This window comes from Neomonachus schauinslandi, chromosome 8 (assembly GCF_002201575.2).
Source record: "Neomonachus schauinslandi chromosome 8, ASM220157v2, whole genome shotgun sequence".
Taxonomy (NCBI): Eukaryota; Metazoa; Chordata; class Mammalia; order Carnivora; family Phocidae; genus Neomonachus; species Neomonachus schauinslandi.
In genome coordinates, this window is record NC_058410.1 from 4,834,951 (window position 1) to 4,841,167 (window position 6,217).

Sequence of the window (6,217 nt, forward strand, 5' to 3'; positions counted from 1 at the left end):
AAGTCTACTCTCTGCTGATTAGCACTCAAGGTGAGATTTTCCGAAATCATTTTTGCCACCAGGCCCTCCTTATCAAGGGAAGCGTGGCACTGCTGATTACCGAACCGACTAAAGACCCTGATTAAGAAACCCCCCTCCCTGCCCAGGCAAGGGTTCCCAGTCCCTCCGAAGCTCCCTGATGGCGGCCTCCCCTCCCGTATCACTGCACTCACCCTCAGCCTTTATGTTCCTAAAGGAAACAAGTGCTCCATTCTGTGCTGTGCCTCATTTAAAAATAAGATTTACAGGCTTCCTCTTCCGCTCAGCCCTGCACACCTCATTCAGCCTCCCTGGCATCTGCTTCTCAGTCCAAACCAGGAATACAAAGATTCTCCTTAGCTGTCTTAGAAGACTTGAACATTCTCCAGCTCCGCCGGAAACACCCAACGTATGTATCAGTTACATGTACGTACACACAGAGAGGGAGAGACAGACAGAGAGGGAAGGACAGAGACGAGACAGAGAGTGCCCAGGGACATGGTATATGTTTCTACAGAAAATAATGATCCTAACAGCTTACCTTCCCTTTTTACCAAATGATTATTATGGTTGCCAAGTAATCATAGCTACTGTACCTAATTAAATCTAAACAACGGGCCCATAGGCTATAGAGTAAGAATCCCATGGCTTTGAGTTTTTTAAAATAAAAATAAATCGCTTTATTAAAATACCATTTTAAAGCCATATAATGTAGACCCATTAGAATTTCATGTCCTAAACTTCATAGAGAAAGTTCTAAGATTTCTCCTCCTCAATTTCTATATTTATTTACTTATATTTATTTTGTCAAACAAAGCAGATGACAAACAATGCCTTCACCAGGGACATTAAGTCAAGATGAACATTTTGGAAGAAATTTTTAGCAGTTTGTGAAAGACGTTTATGGGCTTTTAGAATGCCCAGAGTGATATATGGTTAGGAAATCAACCCAGATCTTTTGATTTTACTTCCTTCTTTTCGCCTATAGCAAACACAGACCCTGGATGTTCTGGTTTTGACTTTTTGCTGCAGTCGAAATTGGTAGACATTTGCTAAAATTTAACCAGAGCACATGTTCTTTTGGTCATTGTTCTCCATCAGTTAGATGAATGACACCATCTTACTGCCTGGCAATATAAGAAACCAATGTAATCTGAGGACAAGTCATACTCGCCTCCTGGGATGTTACCAGTTATCTTCCAAAATAAATATGCAGACAGACAAATGATGCACCGCTTTACCTACTTTTTTTTTTTTCTGACCTTGTCACCAGAGTCTCGGGAGTGAAAATTAGCAACATTCCTTAAAACTAATTTTTTTTCATTTTCTCAGAATATACAAAGCATCACCAATAAACCATCAATTAAATTCAATTCCTTCTCAATTTCAGAAAATCCCTCTTTCCCCACAAACTAGTCTATGTGTGATGAACAGAGGGACAAAAAAGAGAAATCCATTCTTAATTGAAGGGTCAGGATAGACAAATCAGCCAATGGAACAGACTAGAGTTTGGAAACAAGTGCCAGGCACAGGTGTCTGCTTTCAAACAAAGACTCCTCAGTAGTGCAGTGAGGACAGGGATGTTCTCCCCAGCAAATTTGCCAGGTCAATTGTCTTTTCCGCACGGGAGACAAAATGTATTTGAACGCCATACACAAAAATCAATTCCTGATAGATTTCAGATCTCATTGGCAAAGGTAAACAATAAAGCTTTGAGAGGAAAACATAGAGAGAGGTTTTTGTGACCTTGAACTAGGAAAAGATTTCTTAAACAGTACACAAATAAGTACTAACAATATAGGAAAAATTTGATACATCATTCTATGTTAAAATTAAAAAGCTCTGTTTATCAAAAGACTCCATGAAGACAGGGAAGAGACAAGGCATGTTCAGGATCCATATGTCTGACAAAGGACTCACATCCAGAATATGTAAAGAACTACTACAAATCAATTTTTAAAAATAAAAATACAGGCAGCCCCAAGGATAAATGCCTAAGAGAACTGAGCAAACTCAATTCCACATGATCAATAAGCAAATGAAAGGTCTTCAACTTTGTCAGTCATCATGAAAATGCAGATTAATGCCATAACGCCATACACAGGGAATGGTCAAAATGACAAAGACGAAAACGGCAGTGTCAGCCAAGATGTGGAGTGACTGCAACCCTCAGATGGCACTTGTTGGAAAACCACTCTGGAAAACCCTCTAGCACTTTTGTGTGCAGTGAACTCACAACCTCACGATCACTCAGCAAGTCCATTCTCAGCGTCCAGACCCAGCAGAGATGCACACGCACATCCGCTGAGTCATGAACTAGCCCGTGCACAGCAGTGTCTCTCAGGATCACCCCAAACTGTCAACAACCCAAATGGTCATCAAGCCTAGAAGAGGTAAAGAAATTGTTATATGTACACTTATTGGAACATCATGCAGGATGGGAAATAAACAATATTCGACTGTATGCAACCATATTAATAAAACATAGGTTACACAAGGACGCTGGACACAAAAGATAGCATACTGTGTTGATTATTTACATGAAGTCATAAATTAGGGACGACTAATCTTTTTTTGTAAAAAGTAAGAATTGAGCTAGTTGCCCTTGGTGGGGGAGGGTAGCTAGAGTCTGGAAGGTGGACAGAAAAGTTTCTGGAAGTTTCTGGAATCCCTTTCCTCATCTGAATGTTAGTTACACAGGTGTGTTTAATTTATGGAAATTCATTGGTATTTGCACTTTTCCTTATGCATATGATGCTTTGTAAAATGTTAAATAAATAAATAAAATGTAAAATATTCTCAGTGGGAAATACAGTGGAGAGTAACTTAGCCACAACATCAGTAATGAAGCCCATTATCTTCAGAGTTAAATATAGTTATAGCCATATTTCCTTGTTGTTGTTGTTTTTTTAATGTCATAATATACTTGAAGAAAGGGGCAGCAGTTCCAGAGAAATATATTGTGGGCCCCGTTGGAGAGTTTTCTTTCCTATGATGGTTGCAGCAGACAGCATCCTGCCCCCCGCTCCCCTTCCCCTGTCAGCTCCTGCAGCATGCACTCACCTCCCAAGCAGCATGGACATTTCTCTGCTTGGGCATCCGTCTGATGCCGCCGTCACTGTGCCCATCCCCGTGACGGTCCAAAATGCAGGGATACTAACCTGTCCCAGGAGCAGGTCACAAGATGCCTGACCCAGCTCGTTCGCTCCTCATGTAACCTTAAGGGGCATGTGTATGGCTGGGCAGAGCTGCCCACGGGGCTGCGTGCCCCTATGCTTCTCCCTGCCCCACGTCACCACCCAGGGAGTGGTCACCTCCCACATGCACTGCCAGCACACCAGCCCTCGTCTCAGAATCTGCTTCTGGAGGGAGCTCAAATTAATACAGTGTGATTGAAAACAAAAAGTTCATTTATTTACACTCAAAACCTAACCAGATGTCAAAATAGGAGGGAATCAGACCCGAGATGAAGTGGGAAAGAGATAAGAAACCAAAGTGTGAACTTGGGTCCAGATACAAAGCAGTTGGGAGCAATACAGACTTTGGAAAAGCCAGCTGATGCTCCAGGAAAAAGAGAAAGGAGGTTCCATGTAAGGAGTAGAGGTTTTCCCAAGGAATTCAGAGCAAACTGGACAAGAGCAATAATTACGTAAGTTGTGGTTCAGAGCTGGAAAAAATGCAAGAGAAATGGAGATGGGATTCAGTCTTGGTCTGAACTGAACGGAGAGCTGTTTCCTCCCATTCTGGCATATTTTTTATTTACAAGGACAAAGAAAAAAAGTGTTACAAAGACCCAGGGAAAAACAAAAAGCAAACAAACTAAAAATGACTTTCTCTCCAAACAGAAAAGAAAAAGATTGACACCATACTTCTTTAGAAGATGAAATGCTGTACAGGAAGTGAAGGAGAGACTTTTACCTACTCGAGTTACTCTGTGTGAGAAGGTGACGGAAAACTTCCTTCGGGTATGCATGGAGTCAGAAATCTTCAATGAATATGCCATTCCTGGATAATCTATTGAAGATAAACTCCAGATAACAAGTGAAAAGTGTAAACACTGAGAACACAAATTGGAGAAGTCATTGGATGAAAGGAATGGCTGACTTCCCTTTGAAGTATTAATGCATAATGAGCAAGTCATCATGCACATTTAGAGCAGAAATCCCCTCAGTAAACCAGGAAACGTTGCAGGAAGCGGGGTGGGCTCCCACAGTGTTGGCATCTGGATAGACTTTGAGTGTAAATTCTCCACGTGGGGAAAAAGAGTGTGGCTGCCGCTGGGAGCTGCCCTCCTGAGATGATGGGTGAAGGGAGTAGCAGGGGGAGCATTGACATTAGTGTGACAGTCGTAGAGTAAAATCCAGTCCCGCCACCTCCAACTTCCAGGACCTTGGAAAAAATCACTGAAACATTCTAAGCCTCAGGATTTACTTTGATCCACAAAATGGGAATAATATCTGCATCAATATGGCCGCATTGTTACAAGCGTGACCTGAAATAATTCAATTAAAATATCTAGTTATTATTATTAGAGCGTCAGCCTTTCAGGTTGCTGGTTGGTGCGGATAAGGCTTTCCTGCTGATGTGTGCCTGGAAGAAAGATGAAGCTCTCAGGATCTGTCCTAAGTACGTGTGCACCAGTCAGCCAGGGATGACATTCGTTGGTGAGGTGTCGGCAGCCCCACATTTGTAGGGAATCTTCCTGGATTCTGGTAGCACGCTGACTATGTGTCTCAGTTCCGTTGCCACTGTGAGTTTTCCCCATGTTTCCATAGATAGTTTCACAGGTAAGTCACAGGCTACATGACAACTGGCTGCCAGACACCATTTTAAACCATTCACAGCAGAAATATCGAACAGAAGTAGAAAACCAGAAGCAAAGTAGAACCACAGAAAAGGGGAAGGTACATGAGAAGGCAGATTACTAAGACAGGCACCCACCAATTGTGAAAATTGCTTTCAAGGGATAATTAACATGAGGAAAATCAAAATATTATATTTGACATGAAATCCCTGATATTATCTTGGTGACATTTTTTTAAAACTTTGAAGAACAAGACAGAATCTCATTTTTCAGAAGCAAATGCCAAACTGCACACCCTCTGAAATTAAAATGTATTACTAAAAAAAAAAAAGGAAAGTCTATGGAAAATAAAAAGCATATCAGAAAAAGATGTGCCAATTTAATAGAAATCGCATGAATCAATTTCAATCTAGATATCCCAGTATTTCCTGTAAGTCTATTATTCATGATAGATTCTCACCAATTAAGCATATTATACATCTAGACCATTTTTGCTGTGAAATATATGATAAATCCTAAAATGGTGTTCAATTATATAGTAACATGAATGACCTTTATGAAATCTGCTATTTTATTATCTGGTATGTTATTTATTTATTTACCTGGTATATTACATTTTATCTTATATAATTTCATGTCTCCTCAATCCTTTACTATTTAAGTCAATGCTGTACACCCTTGGAACAAGTTATTCCAAAATGTCTTTTAATGTTCTGTGAACCTTTAGAAATATGATTCAACTCCTGGGGTGCCTGAGTGGCTCAGTCAGTTAAGTGACTGACTCTTGATTTTGGTTCAGGTCATGATCTCAGGGTCCTGAGATGGAGCTCCAGCTGGGCTCTGTGCTCAGCTGGGGGGCGGGGAGGGGGGATCCACTGGTGATTCTCGCCCCCAGCCCGCCCACCCTCCTGCTTGTATGCACGTGCGCACTTCTCTCTAAAAGATAAATATATAAATCTTTTTTTAAAAAAAGAAATATTATTCAACTCCTAATTAAATGAAAGTTTTCATTCATGGTTTTTAACAATGGTTATGTTGGAAAAAAATTGGATTTAAACTAGTTTTGAGTTTTTAAATATATTGTTTTAAAATTATTCTTGGAATGTGGCTGCGGAATATAAATAGTTCACTTTCATTGTCATACGTGCCCTCTGAAGGGCTTAGCAATTAAGAATGACCCTGGCAAGAATGCTGAATTTAAGGGCACCATGGATAATTCTGCACCATTTAAGGTCACAGAGTTACAAGGGTTCCACGTGAAAGCTGCTTCATGACATTCTTCTCAGTGAGGACTGTTGGCGGAGGGATGGATGACTAGCTTTTCTGAGCACTTCTATTGACATTTTACATTTGGAGATAAAAAAATTCATTTATTCATTCATATATATTTATGTT